General features: G+C 44.7%; 1 long non-coding RNA gene across 1 annotated transcript; it reads left to right on the top strand.

Annotated features, from left to right (window-relative positions):
- Positions 1-12,891: 12,891 nt before the first annotated feature.
- On the top strand, positions 12,892-13,881 carry LOC113887612. Its single transcript, XR_003509770.1, has 2 exons — positions 12,892-13,114; positions 13,823-13,881. It is a non-coding gene; the product is annotated as an uncharacterized LOC113887612 (long non-coding RNA).
- The last annotated feature ends 3,802 nt before the right edge of the window (positions 13,882-17,683 follow it).

Raw genomic sequence — 17,683 nt, 5'->3', positions numbered from 1 at the left:
GCTCAGAAACAAGTCCTCTGCCTCTTTGCTCTGATATATCTCCATGTCCCTATCTAAAAGGATGAACTCACATTTTGCCTGGAAGGACAAAAAACTTGGAAGGCTTCCTGGAGGGGGTGTAATTGATCTAGGCCTGGGTAACTGAATATCACGCTTTCCAAAGTATAAGATAACAAAAGCAAAAGGTATATGCAAAGACCTAAGAAGTAGGCATTGAGGGATGGACACAGATATAGAAAGACATAGAAATACGAGCAGATATTTCATTACGTCAGCTGGGCCTTGGGAAATGGACAGTTTCCCACCAGTAGACCTACCTGAGAGGAATGACCAATCTCCCCGTCAATCACTGCAGGCCCACCAATGATTTTCTTGGGAGGCAGGCGTGTGAAAAGTTGTGGAAGAAGCCCTGCTGCTGCTGCTGCTAAGTCACGTCAGTCATGTCCGACTCTGTGCGACCCCATAGACAGCAGCCCACCAGGCTTCCAATGGGATTCTCCAGGCAAGAACACTGGAGTGGGTTGCCATTTCCTTCTCCAATGCGTGAAAGTGAAAAGTGAAAGTGAAATCGCTCAGTCGTGTCCAACTCAGCGCTCCCATGGACTGCAGCCTACCAGGCTCCTTCATCCATGGAAAGTTTCCAAGGCAAGAGTACTGGAGTGGGTCACCAGTGCTAGCGTGTGCTTAAGCTCCTGACTGTTTGGATTGTCTGTGGGGCTTCCGTAGACCATTTTCCTCTGTTAGGATTCAATGTGGTGGCTCCCTTTCCTAAGATAGCAAAAGTGTAAGTTTTACTAAATTTGTTTGTATTTGGCTGTCTGAGGTGTGATTTGGAGAGTCGGGTAGACGTGGTGTCCTGATGGACACTTTGACGTGTCTGTGGGCACCTGGTGGATGGCAGAGAAGATCTCTCAGGCACTTTGAGGTTTGGAGTTGGACGTGATTATAATGGCCTGATGAAACTTGAAGAACATTTCTTTGTTTAAATGTGGATCTTGGAGCCTCCTTCTCATTATGTCTTAATGCTTTGTAGTGTTGCGGCTTAAAATGAGGGAAGGGTGGATGAATTTGGCTGGGTGGGTGGAGTGACAGTCAGTCAGACTGGTGACCGGCAGCCGCCATGGAGCTGATTCTGCCTTGTATTGTAGGGCGTTTGGGGTGGAGACATCATTGCCGGGCATTGGTTCAAATGTGATCTTGGCCGTTTTGTGACCTTTCTTAACCATTGAGGGTATTGCTGTTACTTTCCACATGAAATGAGAAGTAAGGCTCTGAGGGAGCACATGTGTTGTTATGAACAGCTGACGGCCCTTGGCTGCCTTGGTGTTTTGTGGATAAGGGTGTAAGTAAGGGAGTTAGAGAAGAACGAGGTTCAGCAAAAGAACGAGATTGGCACTTACAGGAACAGATCACCTTTAATGAGGCAAGAAGGGGCAGCAGTCACATTAGCGAGCTGCTGCGCTTATCCAAGAAAAGAGTAAATATATATAGGCATGTATGTGGAAAGTTACTGTCTTAGGGGGCCTGTTCTTCTCCAAGGTTGTTCGGAGCAGTTATTTCTTAAATGGCTGGGGCAAGGAATTTTGGAGATAGACCAGAGGCTGGACCAGCTGGGAGCTGGGCGTAATAAACCTTAATGTACATTTTTTTTGTTCAGGTGAGAGAGTTCTTTGTTTTGCATAGACTGGTGGGGAGGACCTGGAGGAGAGTTTTAACTCCAGGCTATTTTGAGCCATGTAACTTTCCTTCATTCCAGACCCTAAGGAATATATACAAAAGAGAAAGAGAGGTGGGTGTCATTAATGTTCAGGGCTTCTTCATGCTGATAAATGAGGGTCAGGGTTTGTGGTCTGGGAGGAAGAAGTTCAAAGCCCATAGTGTTGATTTTCTATTCTAGCCATAAGGGTCTCAAGCAAAAGAACAGTCTTGACTTGGTCTCAAGAAATGGCTCAGATTCGGTCTTGGAGGAATCTCTGGAAAAGATTAAACAAACAAGGCCCAAAGGTGAGTAGGAGGATGATAAAAATGAATGGCCTGAGAAGGGGTAAAAGTTATAAAAGGTTTCCTGTAGCCACAGGGTGGAGACATAATCTTCAATGTGTTCAAGCATGGATCTTGAGGACTGGAGACCCAGATATCTGCTAGAAGTTGTTTCAGGAATAATTGTAGCTGTGAAACTGACAGGCTCATCCATCGCCAATTGGGGGCCAGTGGAAACTGTGAGAACTTTAGAGTTGTAGGGCCTGTGTGAGAAACTTGATAAGTATTAGTCTGGCAAGCATTTCATCATTGGGCTGTATAACCTTTTTTATCTGGGTGATGTGTACCCAAGGGGTGATTTTTTTTATTTTTTTTATTTTGCAGCGGTAGGGGTCAGCAGAATTACCGTGTAGGGTCTCTGCCATTTTGGGGTTAGATCTGAGTGGGACTGAACTGTCATATAGACTTTGTCTCCTATTTGAAGGGATGAGTATGAAAGATTGGGGTGTGGTCGAGGGAGTAAGTTATTCATATGTTGTCAAAGGGCATCTCGTATCTGGACAAGTAAAGGAAAAGGAAGGTGAGAAGGCACTTTGGGACTGTCCTGGGAAGGGGGAAGATCTAAAGGTATTATGGGTCTCCCATACATGGCCTCAAATGGACTGATATTGAAGTGTATTTTTTGGTAAGGCCCGGACCTTTAAGAGTGCTAAAGGGCAGAGTTAATTCAGTCTTGATGAAATTTGATCATTAATTTGTTCAGAGTTTCTTTTAGGACTTGGTTGGCTCTCTCAACCTTTTTGGAAGACGGGGGTTGGTAAGGAAAATGAAACCTCTAAGGAACTGGAAGGGCTTGTGCAATATTTTGGGTGATGTGGGATGTGAACTTGGGCCCATTGTCAGACTGGAGGGAGGAAGTCATTTCAAACCTTGGGAGGATTTCAGTAAGAATAAGCTGAGCCACAGTAGGGGCTCTTTTGTTAGTAGTCAGGAAAGCTTCAATCTGTCTAGAAAATGCATCTACAAAGACTAGGAGAAATTTAACCCTTTTTACAGGTGACATGTGGGTGAAATCTACCTGCCAGTTTTGTGTGGGAAGATTTCTGTCGATTTCATGGGTGGGGAAAGGAAGGGGGCAATGTTAGAATTAGGATTTGTCCCCTGACAAATGATACAAGTTTGGGTCAGATTATTTAACTAAGTCACATCATCTTTAGTCAGTTTAATAAAGTTCTGAAGGAAAGCCTTAAGTACTTTTGCAGAGGGATGGAAAAGAAATGCAAATATGAAAGTAATGTGTGGATGTTAGACTCGTCAATTTGGGCAATAGTAAAGACAGGACTAGCAGAGGCTGGCATGCCATTTTGTGTCATGATCTGTTATATTGACATAAAAGGAGATAGGACTATGTCACTAATGTCTCTGGCAATGTATTACAGCAGCTTGTTTTGGGAGCTGAGCTGCATGGAGGAGTTCAGAAATAAAAGAAGCCTTGAGAATAGGTGTGTCCTTCTGAGTGAGGAATCTCTTCTCTCTTTAGATTATAATGTTAGAATGTAATATGTTATAGACATATTTGGAGTCAGTGTAAATGTTTATCTTTTGGTCTTTGGCTAGGGCCAAGGCTGGTGTAAGAGCTATCAGTTCAGCCTGTTGTAAGGATGTGTGAGTTGTGAGTGTGACTGACTTGATGAGGTGATGGGGGATAGCTTTGTCGGGCTGTCCTTGAACTATAGTGTATTCAGCCCCAAATGGGGCTTGTTTTTGGGCATTGTCATCTATGAACCAAGATGGGACTTTGGGTTCAGTAAGAGGCTGATCAGTTTTATGTTTAAAGGGATTAGGTGTCATATCTAAGGTCTGAACACAGTCATGAAATAGGTGCTTTGATTTTGGATCTGGTGTAGGGAGTAAACTAGCAGGATTAAGAGGTTTGGGTTCAGTTCAGTTCAGTCGCTCAGGCGTGTCTGACTCTTTGCGACCCCATGAATCACCGCACACCAGGCCTCCCTGTCCATCACCAACTCCCAGAATTCACCCAGACTCAGATCCATCGAGTCAGTGATGCCATCCAGCCATCTCATCCTCTGTTGTCCCCTTCTCCTCCTGCTCCCAATCCCTCCCAGCATCAGAGTCTTTTCCAATGAGTCAACTCTTCGTATGAAGTGGCCAAAGTACTGGAGTTTCAGCTTTAGCATCATTCCTTCCAAAGAGATCCCCAGGGCTGATCTCCTTCAGAATGGACTGGTTGGATCTCCTTGCAGTCCAAGGGACTCTCAAGAGTCTTCTCCAACACCACAGTTCAAAAGCATCAATTCTTTGGTGCTCAGCCTTCTTCACAGTCCAACTCTCACATCCATACATGACCACAGGAAAAACCATAGCCTTGACTAGACGAACCTTTGTTGGCAAAGTAAGAAAGGGATGGGTCGAGGAGGTGTGTGTGGAGGATTTGTAGTCTAGCAGAAGGCAGAGAAAGGAAAGCCCGATGAGAGAGTAAATCTTTGAAGGAATGAGGTGAGCATACATTTATAGGAGCATTTTGAGTTAGTTTTGGGGCTTCAGATATTAAGAGGGTGGCTGCAGCTATGTAGGAGAGGGTCTGTTGTAGGCAACGTGGGTAATAAGCTGGCCAGGTTAAGGGGAGAGCAGGGGGAGAAAGAGAGCCGAGGGTGGAGGAGAAAGGCATGTAGGACCTGTACCCTGGAAGGGGGAAGGGAGAGGAAAGCCCAATGTGATAGTAAGTCTCGGAAGGTGTGTGGAGAACAGACTGTTAAAGGGGTGTGTCCTAGAGAGTTTATTTGCTTTGGGTACAAGGGCTGCAATAGCAGCCATGGCCTGTATGTAGGGAGGCCACCCCCTTGGTCACCATGTCAAGCTGTTTTGACAGATAGGCTATGGGAGCCCAGGTGTCTCCAGCCCACTGACATAGAAGTCTCAGGGCCTGTCCTTGGTTGGAATGGGCAAAGAGAAAGAATGGTCTGGTGTGATCTGGCAAGTTGAGAGTTGGCACTTGGAGGAGGCTCTGGGTGAGCTGGCGAATAGGATTGGCCAGCAAGGAAGGGTTAAGAGGGGCTTATCCAGACATCTTTTAGTTGCTTCATAGAGCGGCTTTGCAATGAGGAAGAAGTTAGGGATCCAGATACGGAAAATGTTTAGGAGGCCAAGGATAGACAGGAGTTCTCTTTTTGTTTTTGGAAGTGTACAGTTAATTAAGGCCTGGATTCTATCTGGGGGAATATGTTTTTTGTTGGTGGGATATGGAGAGGCCCAGGTAGGTGACGTTTGTCTGTACTACTTGGGCTTTGGATTGGGACACCCGATAACCCCAGGATCCCAGGGCCCCAAGGAGTTTGGCAGTATGTTGGAGGCAGAGTTTTTGGGTTGAGCTACGTATTGGAGGAGATGATTTGGGGCTAAGTTGGGTGTCTGTAGGTCTTTTTGTAAAGCCTGTACAAAAAGTGGGGGCTGTCTCTGAACCCCTGGGGGAGAACTGTCCATGTTAGTTGTTGAGAACATGCGTCTCAGGGTCTTATCAAGTGCAGGTGAAAAGGGGTTGGGAGAGGGAGTGGAGGGGGATGGTGAAAAAGGAGTCTTTGAGATCTAATACCATGAAGTGGGTTGCAGTCGAGGGTACGGTAGACAGAAGGGTGTGAGGGTTAGGGACTACTGGGAATGTCGGTGTGATGGCCTCATCGACTTTTTGCAGATCCTGGACCAGTCTCCAAGAGTTTGGTCTCTTCTTTACTGCCAGAATAGGGGTGTTGTGTGGTGAATTGGTAGGAATTAAGATAGAGGCCTGAAAAAGATAGTCTATGATAGGCTTAAGTCCCTTGTGGGCCTCCGGGGTGAGAGAGTACTGTGGTTGGGTGATTATAGTCGAGGAGTCCTTTAGGGTAATGTGGACTGGGGGATAATGTTTGGCTATGGATGGGTGATCAGAGCCCCCAACTTGGGGGTCTAAGGCAGGTTGATCTAAGGGAAGGTTAGGGGTGAGGGATAGGGATGGTCTAGAAGCCATCTGCATGGAGAATATAGAGACTGTATCGAGGATGGGTATGGTAATAAAGATTCCCAATTTGGACAACAAATCTTGCGGGGAGCCGGCGGGAGGACCTCCGCCCATGGCAAAGCTCATGAGGAAGGAAGCTTGACATACGCAAAGGCGGGATCGAGCCTCAGGAGTCCCCCTGGAAATCCTCAAGCATCTACCCCCCAAAACCAGAGCCTGCCTACTTTACTACTTTGTAATCTCACCTACACCTCTGACTTTACAGGGGGCTGTCCCCCACCACCTCTTTCGGAGAAGGAGTTAACTTAGAGCTCCAGTTAATAAAAACTCCTGGGTGTGACAAGAGTGTTTTAACCTACAAACTCCTCTGAAGGTTCTCTAGCCTGCCTGACAGGCTTGTCCGGCCACATGTGATTGCTCACAGCCTCCCAACCATGAGAGGCACGAGATGCTTTAAACCTTCTAAAAACAGGTTCCTTAGAAAGTTAGAAAACCATAAGTATAGTGGGCTGATTAGAAATTGTATTGGTGAAGGGTTTTTCATTTGTTGAGCCAATGTTTGTTGTGAAGTCTCCACATCCCCTGCCCTTACACACATTAATGAATATATAGAAGAAATATGTATTAACCTTTGATATTAATCACGTTAGACCTTAGGCTAAGCAAATTCTTTCCTTAATTAAAACCCACTACACCCTCACCCTATAGGAATGTACCTTTATCTGGTACCTTCGGAAGGTGGCGTCTGTTTCAAGAATAATCACCCCTGGAGAAATAAGTGTTCTGGTTGACTGACCGCTGTCACAAGGAGAGGGTCATAAATTGTCAGCAGGCCCCCCTGGCCAGAAGATGATGTAACACCCCTAAGACCTCTGTATACATTTGTATACATTTTAATAAATTTGTATACATTTTAATAAAAGTCAGGACTGCTGTCCCCGTGTGACTTTTGTATAACATCTCAGTGTATAAAAACAGATTCTGGAAAATAAAGAATTGGGATCAGTTCCTCGAAAGACTGGTCTCCCCATGTCTCTCTCTCTCTCAGACTCTGGCTGAGTCTCCATCTGGAGCGCGGAGCCCGCCATGCTTACTAATTATGCCTGGGTTTCTAAGATCCGACCGGGAGGCCTCGGTGTCTCTCTCCTTCAGGAGAACGGAAGGACACCTGCAGCCTACATAAGTGGTGCAAGCTTCTTGTCTTGAAGTTTTATTGGTTTCCTGCGTAAACCAAGCTACTCAGCCTCTTTTCTCCACTGAATTTTCCTGCTGAGCTATCCTCATTCTATTACTCTTTACATCTCTAATTAATATCTAATTGAAGCTATTGTATCCTGATCCTCGCCGACGCTGTCTCCCTTTCGAATACCCTGGATCAGCTGGGGCTGGACCCTGGCAAAATCTCTCTCTAGGAGTGCCATCAGGCACTGAGGAATTATGAGGAATGAGTGTATGAGGGTCAATTTTCTAAATTGACAGAGTAATGGAGGGCTGATTTTTGGCCTTAAGGGAACTCCAGAGACCCCCTTGATTGTGAGTTCTGAGTCTTGAGTTGGGCCAGAGTAGGAAGTTAAGAGAGAGAAAGCTGCCCCAGTGTCTATTATAAAGTAGGTTTTTTTGTTTGTTTGTTTGTTTGCCACTACCCTGTCTACCCTAAGTTCCGAGCTCGTGTCCAGGACACAGACCGGGGTGGGGGTGGCTGGAACCCGGGCCCTGTCATTGGAACAACTCTCATAGGGTTGGGCTGGGGTTTGGGGGAGAAATGGGGATCTCTCCAGGGGCGCCAGGGCATCCCTGTGGACATTCCACTCTCCAAGTCTGGGAGGTGGTGACCTCCCCAGGGGTGTCAGGGCGTCCCTGGGGACAGTCTACCTCTCAGTGTCTCTACTGACCACAGGTTGGGCATGATTTGGCGGGGTGGAGTGCGAGTTTGGGCATGTTTTTATCCAGTGTCCTGACTGGTTGCATGGGAAGCAGGGTCTGGGGGGTTCTTAAGTTCCAGTCTGGGGTGATTTGGACCGGGCTGATCTCTTCTCTTAATTGCTGCCGCCAAAAGGACATATTTAGCTTTTCTCTCATGGTCTTTTTCTCTCTTAGACTCTTCCTTTCTATTACTGAATACCTTGCTACTTCTAGAAGGTCTCTTTGGGGGGTCTCAGGGACTTTCTCTAACTGGCGTAGTTTTCTGTGAATATCGGAGGCTGACTGGCTTATGAACTGGATATGTAGGTATAGAAGTCCAGCAGGGGTTGAAGTATCTGGATTCGTGTATTTTTGAACTGCCTCAGTAAGCCATGAAAGAAAAAGGGCAGGATTTTTATCTTTTTCTTGAGTCACTTCTCTAATCTTATCATAGTTAATATGAATGTGAGAGCTTTTTAGTATTTTTTCTAGTAAACAGGTGTTCATATGATGCAGGTACTGGATGTCAGCATTGCCTGTTTGATATGTCCACCATGGCTCAGTTAAAGGGACTGTATTATCAACCACTGGATTAGTCTTATCTTGGTTATGGAGCTGATCAACATGAGTCTGGGCTGTATGTCATATCCATTTCTTTTCATCAGGGGTTAAAGTGGCATTTAGGATGTAATAAAGATCATGTTAGGTTAGATTATATGTTTGTGTAAGACAGAGGAATTTTTTTCTGTATCTAGTAGGATTTTTTGAAAAGGATCCCAATTTTTTTTTTTTTTCAATTTGTGTCATATCAGAAATTGAGAAAGGCACATGAACCCAGGTAGGGCCCTCTGGTCCTGCTACCTCTCTGAGAGGAAATGTGTTTGCTTCAGGTCCTGGCCGATGGAGGTGGGGTAGAAATCTTTTGTGGGGTTTTGGAGTCATCGCTTTCTGATTTGGAGGAGGAAGGGCTAGATGATGGGGTCTCATCTCCAGAATGGGGCAGTAGGGAGGAGGCTCATCTGTCTGGTCAAAATTGGGGGCTAAGTGTTTTAAATTTGGATTCTTTTGTAATGGAGGGGGAGAGAGAGCCGAGGAGAATTTGATAGGTAGAACAGTCTTTGTAGAGAGAAGGACAGCTTTTAAGGTCTCAGAAGGCTCGAATTAGGGGACCTTTGACCATTTGCCATTCTGTTTGAGGAGTTAGTGAGATCTGATAAAGTACTGAAATCAAAAGTCCCGAGCTCAGACCAGCAGTTTTGTTTGTCTAATTGGTATTGAGGCCAGATCTGTATACAGAGTTGTTTGAAGTGGTAAACTTTGAGTTCAGTGAGGAAGAGTGGTCTGAGATTTTTGAGAATACATGTCAGAGAGGAATCCTTTGGGACAGACTGGCCAGACCCCATAATTGAAAGGCAAGCAGAGGCTCCTTTTGGGAGCTCAGGTGATCAGCCATAGTCGCAATAGGAGTTATGAGAAGAGACCTCTGTGTTGAAGTGAAGCAGCCCCCACCATTGCCTACAGAGTGGCCCTGGGATGGGGGTCCCCAGGACCCAGAGAGGACTGGGTTCTAGAGCACCTCTAGAACACCATCCGGATCTTACCTTAATCTAGGGGCCAGCTCGAGTGGAATGTTGCATGTAGGGTAGCTGAATGGCAAAAGGTCTCTGTATCACAGTAATCCAAGTTTATGCCCCAACCAGTAATGCTGAAGAAGCTGAAGTTGAACAATTCCATGAAGACCTACAAGACCTTTTAGAACTAACACCCCAAAAAGATGTCCTTTTCATTATAGGGGACTGGAATGCAAAAGTAGGAAGTCAAGAAACACCTGGATCCACCACAAGTATACCCGCGTTCCCCATACCTGTGGTGGATTCATTTCGATATTTGGCAAAACTAATACAATATTGTAAAGTTTAAAAATAAAATAAAATTTAGAATTAAAACAGGGGAAAAAAAGAAACACCTGGAGTAACAGGCAAATTTGGCCTTGGAATACGGAATGAAGCAGGGCAAAGACTAATAGAGTTTTGCCAAGAAAATGCACTGGTCATAGCAAACACCCTCTTCCAACAAAACAAGAGAAGATTCTACACATGGACATCACCGGATGGTCAACACTGAAATCAGATTGATTATATTCTTTGCAGCCAAATATGGAGAAGCTCTATACAGTCAACAAAAACAAGACCAGGAACTGACTGTGGCTCAGATCATGAACTCCTTATTACCAAATTCAGACTTAAATTCAAGAAAGTAGGGAAAACCACTAGACCATTCAGGTATGACCTAAATCCAATCCCTTATGATTATACAGTGGAAGTGAGAAATGGATTTAAGGGCCTAGATCTGATAGATAGAGTGCCTAATGAACTATGGAATGAGGTTCATGACATTCTACAGGAGACAGGCATCAAGACCATTCCCATGGAAAAGAAATGCAAAAAAGCAAAATGACTGTCTGGGGAGGCCTTACAAATAGCTGTGAAAAGAAGGGAAGTGAAAAGCAAAGGAGAAAAGGAAAGATATATGCATCTGAATGCAGAGTTCCAAAGAATAGCAAGAAGAGATAAGAAAGCCTTCCTCAGCGATCAATGCAAAGAAATAGAGGAAAACAACAGAATGGGAAAGACTAAAGATCTCTTCAAGAAAATTAGAGATACCAAGGGAACATTTCATTCAAAGATTGGCTCGATAAAGGACAGAAATGGTATGGACCTAACAGAAGCAGAAGATATTAAGAAGAAGTGGCAAGAAAACACAGATGAACTGTACAAAAAAGATCTTCATGACCCAGATAATCACAATGGTGTGATCACTCATCTAGAGCCAGACATCCTGGAATGTGAAGTCAAGTGGGCTTTAGAAAGCATCACTAGGAACAAAGCTAGTGGAGGTGATGGAATTCCAGTTGCACTATTTCAAATCCTGAAAGATGATGCTGTGAAAGCGCTGCACTCAATATGCCAGCAAATTTGGAAAACTCAGCAGTGGCCACAGGACTGGAAATGGTCAGTTTTCATTCCAATCCCAAATAAAGGCAATGCCAAAGAATGCTCAAACTACCACACAATTGCACTCATCTCACATGCTAGTAAAGTAATGCTCAAAATTCTCCAAGCCAGGCTTCAGCAATACGTGAACTGTGAACTTCCTGATGTTCAAGCTGGTTTTAGAAAAGGCAGAGGAACCAGAGATCAAATTGCCAACATCCACTGGATCATGGAAAAAGCAAGAGAGTTCCAGAAAAACATCTATTTCTGCTTTATTGACATGCCAAAGCCTTTGACTGTGTGTATCATAATAAACTGGAAAATTCTGAAAGAGATGGGAATACCAGACCACCTGACCTGACTCTTGAGAAATCTGTATGCAGGTCAGGAAACAACAGTTAGAACTGGACATGGAACAACAGACTGATTCCAAATAGGAAAAGGAGTACGTCAAGGCTGTATATTGTCACCCTGCTTATTTAACTTATATGCAGAGTACATCATGAGAAATGCAGGACTGGAAGAAACACAAGCTGGAATCAAGATTGCTGGGAGAAATATCAATCACCTCAGATATGCAGATGACACCACCCTTATGGCAGAAAGTGAAGAGGAACTAAAAAGCCTCTTGATGAAAGTGAAAGTGGAGAGTGAAAAAGTTGGCTTAAAACTCAACATTCAGGAAACGAAGATCATGGCATCTGGTCCCATCACTTCATGGGAAATAGATGGGAAACAGTGGAAACAGTGTCAGACTTTATTTTGGGGGGCTCCAAAATCACTGCAGATGGTGACTGCAGCCATGAAATTAAAAGACGCTTACTCCTTGGAAGGAAAGCTATGACCAACCTAGATAGCATCTTCAAAAGCAGAGACATTACTTTGTCAACAAAGGTCCACCTAGTCAAGGGTATGGTTTTTCCTGTGGTCATGTATGGATGTGAGAGTTGGACTGTGAAGAAGGCTGAGTGCCGAAGAATTGTCGCTTTTGAAGTGTGGTGTTGGAGAAGACTCTTGAGAGTCCCTTGGACTGCAAGGAGATCCAACCAGTCCATTCTGAAGGAGATCAGCCCTGGGATTTCTTTGGAAGGAATGATGCTAAAGCTGAAACTCCAGTACTTTGGCCACCTCATGGGAAGAGTTGACTCATTGGAAAAGACTCTGATGCTGGGAGGGATTGGGGGCAGGAGGAGAAGGGGACAACAGAGAATGAGATGGCTGGATGGCATCACTGACTCGATGGACGTGAGTCTGAGTGAACTCTGGGAGTTGGTGATGTACAGGGAGGCCTGGCTTGCTGTGATTCATGGGGTCGCAAAGAGTCGGACACGAATGAGCAACTGAACTGAACTGAATGGAACTGAGAGAAAAGAGGAAGAGAGAGAGAAAGGCCAATATTTTTCGGGTTACATGGAAAACCCATAAAGCCCTTACACAGGACTTTTACCACTCACAAAGGCACAGGACTTCCTCTTGAGGAGGTCTTGAAAGCCTGGGCTGGAAAGTGAGCTTGGCAGGCTTCCACACCCTGAAGAGCTGGCTGTGGAGAAGAGAAGGAACCTCAACCTCCCAGGTTTCAGCACCAAAAATGTAACGTAAGGGAGTTAGAGAAGGCGAGGTTCAGAAAAAGAATGAGACTGGCACTTTACAGGAACAGATCACCTTTAATGAGGCAAGAAGGGGCAGCAGTCACATTAGCGAGCTGCTGCGCTTTTCCAAGAAAATAGTAAGTATATATAGGCATGTATGTGGAAAGTTACTGTCTTAAGGGGGCTTGTTCTTCTCCAAGGTTGTTCGGAGTAGTTATCTCTTAAATGGCTTGGGCAAGGAATTTTGGAGATAGACCAGAGGCTGGACCAGCTGGGAGCTGGGCGTAATAAACCTTAATGTCCATTTTTTCCTTCGGGTGAGAGAGTTCTTTGTTTTGCATAGAATGGTGGGGAGGACCTGGAGGAGAGTTTTAACTCCAGGCTATTTTGAGCCATGTAACTTTCCTTCAAAGGGAAAAAGGAAGTTTGCCCCATCCACTCATGTTATGGGCTTCCAAGTTACCTAATTTTCCTGCAACTGTCTTAGGCTGTCGATCTGTAAGCAAGTCTCCTTGTAGATCTGTATAACCACTGTTTCCTCCAGGACCTGTGGTGGAAAAATCTAGTACTGGCCAGCCTATGGGACTGTAATGAGAAGAGAGGGGACCCGGAATTAGCTGTCCAGACCTGCCAGATGAGTAAGTGCAACCTTATGTTATGTGGGGCCACAAATGCTGGGAGGAGGGTAGCACCCATTCCATCAGCTGTAAGATTATTTAACATGGTGTTTAAATGTCTTCCCTGAGTCTCTAAAGTAGGAACTTCCAACAATGTCAGGATCACTCCCTGAGCGCTGCTCAGACACTATGTTTATAATGGACATCTTTAATTAGTCAGTGGCATCTTTTTCCAGTCCACCGTGAGTGCCATTATTACAGACACTGAATTTATTAGAAGGTCACATTTCCCAAAAGCCTGATATTGCCATTTTCACATCAGAGTTCTGATCTGTCTTTTTATCCTTTTGGAAATCACTTGTAATACCAGACAGAAGCAAGCTGGACTGGATGGGACTGTGAAAAACAAACTTCAGGAATCCAGAGACTGTGGAGTGCTGTTTTTTTGGGTTTTGTTTTGTTTTGTTTTTTTCAGGTAGGGGAACAAGGATTTGAATGTAATTTAAAGCCAGCTCTATTTAGGAAAGCGGAGCAAGATGAGGCCTGTACACCAAGTTAGTGGCAGAGAATGATAGTCTGCCAGTCTGTCCCCTCTATAAGTGGGTGGGCATTTACTTTGCAGGGGTCCTGGAGGTGTAGTCTCCATATTATTCAAATAATATGCTGGTCAATACTTCATTAAATATTTACCCTTCCACAGTTCGTCTTTTTTTTTTTTTTGCTTTGCAGATGTTGCTGAGACAATACATCGTGTTTCATTAAAAATAAATTTTAGTATCTGAGTATGACTCTTTCTTACTGTCATCTTTGAGCCTCAATTTCCACATTTGCAAAATGGGAATCACACCTTGCTCTCAGGTGCCGGGAGCCAGAACGGGAGTTCCCACCCATGACAAAGGTCATGCGGAGAGGCCTGATATGCAAAGGCCAGTCAGGACTCGAGGGCCCACTCCCCCAGACCTGCCTGAGCATCTACCCCAAAACCAGAATCTGTTCGTTTTACTATTTCACGACTTTCACCAACTCTTCTGACATTAACGGGGGGCTATCCCCGACCACCTTTCTCTGAAGAAAATCAACTTAGAGCTCTAGTTAATAAGTCTCCTGGGCATAATAGGAGTGTTTCCATTCAAACCCCTCTGATGACTTTCTAGCTTGCCTGACAGGTTTGTTCGGACTTCTGCAGCTATGCATGTGATTGTTCACAGCCTCCCAACCAGAGAGGCACAGGAAGCTTACGATATTCTAATGCAGAGCTCCTCAGAGAGTTAAAATTGTTAGAATAGAACTAGTAGAGGATTTCTTTGTTGAGCTAATGCTTGCTGCCAAGTTTCCATATCCCTTACCTACTGTGTCCCTGGGAGTGTATTGATTAATATAGTTGGTGTATAGAAATGTAAGTAGTAGCTTTAAGGTTTGTAACCTTGGACCCTTGAGTTAATTCTTTTCTTGTTATAGCCCACCATACTTTTTCCCTATAGGAATGCAACTTTATCTAATGCTTTCGGAGGGTGGTGCCTGACTTTAGAATAGTCACCTTTAGAGAAAAATAAGTTTTCTGAAGAAAGGGTCATAAAATGTTAACAGGCCTCCTGGCCAGAAGATGATGTAAATCACCTAAAGCTTTTGTATATGATAAGTTTGCAGAAAGAAAGCCTGGCTTCGATAAGGATCAAGGACTGCTGACCTTGCATGATTCTACCTCCACCCCCCACCATTATCCTCTATGCACAACTTAAGGTATAAAAACTACTTTGGAAAATAAAGTATGGGCCTTGCTCATCAGGCTTGGTCTCCCCGTGTCGTTCTTTCTTGTTTCCTTTTCTCTACTTTTCTTCTCTGTTCTTCCTTCAGGGTGACTGATCAGAGCGTGGGGGCTCTCTGAGACCACTTACCTGCCTGGGCTTCTAAGACCCAGAGAAGGTGCCTAAGGTGGGGCACCTTCAGCTATTCGAGAGGGCGCCTGCGGCCTCTGTGGTCAGAGCAAGTTCGGTGTCATGAACCTTATTAGTTTCCCATGTAAACCAGTCAGGTCAAGCCTCTGTCTCTTTCTCCTTTTATCTATCCTTTCGCCAATGCCGTCCTCCTGAGGGAATCCCTGGATCCAACCGGGGCTGGACCCCAGCACTCAGGGATGTCTATTCTATGGTTTTTCTTGAGTGCTTACCACACAAGAGGTACTGAAGGAATTAGTACACCATTTCCAGAACCCATATATGGGAACAGAACATTGTGGCTTCATTTAGCTCATCTCCCTACCTGTCCAGACCCCATTTCAACCAAACGTTTGTTTCCTTTCACAGGGCCAGCAAATTTCCTCAGATATCACTGGACTTCTCTTTGAAAACCAGCCTCTTTAATCCTGCTATGATGCCAAGAGGCAGCCCAGCAACTCACACCTTGCCTTGCTCTGAGCCACTTTCTTTTCTGGCCATCTATGATGCCTTATGCCAAAGCTGATATGGCTCAGCACCAAGTTCAGGCACCAAGAGGGTGCTTGTTAACTGGCAGTGCAGAAAAGGTCCCCTCCCTTTCATTGTCTGTATCAAGTTACTTCTTTTCTGGGCAGTGGTTAATTTGTTGAAAATCTGTGGAAGAGTTTTCACAATTGGGGTGGGGGGAAAGCACTAAATAGAAATATGAACTCTTATAAGATGCATTCAAAGACACTTCTAACCTCTAGGTTCATAGAAACCTCGGGCTCCTCTGTTGCTTTATTAGCACAGGTTTTATCCATAAGGTGGCATCATAGAACCTGAATTTCATTCACCAAAGGTTAAAATAAAATCCACATTTCTTTGTGATTGGAAACTAAAGTGTGAGTATAGTCTTTAGAGGGCATGTTGACATTTTAAAGACTTTTTGTTTATCCCTGTAATTAGTGAAATTACTTTAAAGCTGTGAAAGAGGGGGTCATGATAATTTCCTACCCAGTGAAAACCTGAGGCCTGAGATACTTAGAAAAACCTATCCTGAGCCCATATTCTTTCACCAAGTGACATGATGATGATCAAAGCTGGCTTATTTCCTAGTCAAAACAATTGTGAAACTTAAGAATAACCGTGATGCCTTCTTCCCCTTCCATACACACTTATTCCCACTGCCCATCATAGTCATCTTGGCTGACTTCTTTAGAGGCAGGGGTCAAGAAAACCTAAATGAATGGTTTAATAGGTAAATCTGCTATGTATTGGCACTTAAAAATAAGTCACAAGGTTGAGGATTCAAAAAAGATGACTCTCCAATTGGTGACAGTTTCACACATCAGGGCTCTCATGGAAAGCGAAGGTAATCCTCCACTGAATTTGAGATGGAATCTGGCTTGCTGGTTCTTTCCCAGAAATTCATTCCTAGGCCAGCCATGTCACTTAGGCTCATGAGACTATACTTCAATGAATGTCTACTCATTTGTGGGAATGTTAATGTTCTATAAATTCTTGGTGCAAAGTATTCCGTTGGATACATACCACAAGTGGGATTGCTGGACTAGATGATAGTTCTGTTTTTAATTTTTTGAGGCACTTTCATACTGTTTTCCATAGTAGCTGTACCAATTTAATCTTGAACTAAATGAGTTTCATGAGTGGTTCTCAGGCCACTTTTGATTGTCGGTTCTTTTCAGGAGAAGTACTGTAGAGATTAAAGGGTCAAAGCGGGAAGGACTTCCCTGATCAGGAAAGATGGAATGACTAACTATGTGTGGACCTTCGTTGGGGTGCCTAAAGCCTAGAGGTGGGGAAGGGGCTGGGAAGAGTGAGCCTCTATAGAGCTGTTCTCAGAGCACAAGGAGAAAGCTGGACAGGAGGACATAGGCCCTCAATGTGAAAGGTGTATTGGACTTTCTGTGGTCAAAAGTGTCTCCTACCTATTTCTCAATCCCTGGTATTGTCTTGGATCATTGTAGCAAGGGTACTGAAAATATAGTGCACATCACTGAGTGTGACATGAGAGTGGATTACTTTCTGACAAAGGTGAGACTTTCATGATGAAGGCTTTACCCTATGCTACAGCATTCCCCAGAATTTTGGACTTCACTATTAGAGATGTTCTTGTGTTCCTGCTTCAGTCTGTGTACTGCCTTAGGCTGTGAAAAGCGACTCAAGAAATGTGGCCTTTCCCCTTCCTATACTGTGGCCTAGAGCAGTAATCTGAGGGAGTCTCCTGGGAGGTGCCCACTGATGTTGACTACACTTGGTTGAGTGGTCTCACTCAACTCTTCTATTGAGACTGCCTGTGGCTGTAAAGAGGCAAATGAAACTGAGTTGCTGTTGCTGGTGCTTCACTCTTCCTTCAACACTCACACATCCCAGGTGCCTTAGTAAAGTCCTAAAGAAGGCGTATATTGGCCAATGAACCTGGATGTGCAGGAACCTCCTGAGTCAGGTACTCCAGCTGGAGGATCAAGCCCTTGTATTCCTCTTGCTGAAGAGGGCTACACACCCAGGCTGTAGCTGTCTCCCCCCTCTCCTCCAGCCCCGTGTATCTGCTAGAAATCCTTTCTGCTTGATGGTGGCTCCTCTTCCATTTGGTCCTTCCTGTTTGTGGGGGTGACACTGCCTCAAGGGGACCTTCTATGCGCTCTCAAAGAAT

This window comes from Bos indicus x Bos taurus, chromosome X (assembly GCF_003369695.1).
Source record: "Bos indicus x Bos taurus breed Angus x Brahman F1 hybrid chromosome X, Bos_hybrid_MaternalHap_v2.0, whole genome shotgun sequence".
Lineage (NCBI taxonomy): Eukaryota > Metazoa > Chordata > Mammalia > Artiodactyla > Bovidae > Bos > Bos indicus x Bos taurus.
The sequence above is the reverse complement of the archived record's forward strand: the minus strand, read 5'-3'. Positions and strand labels throughout refer to the sequence as shown.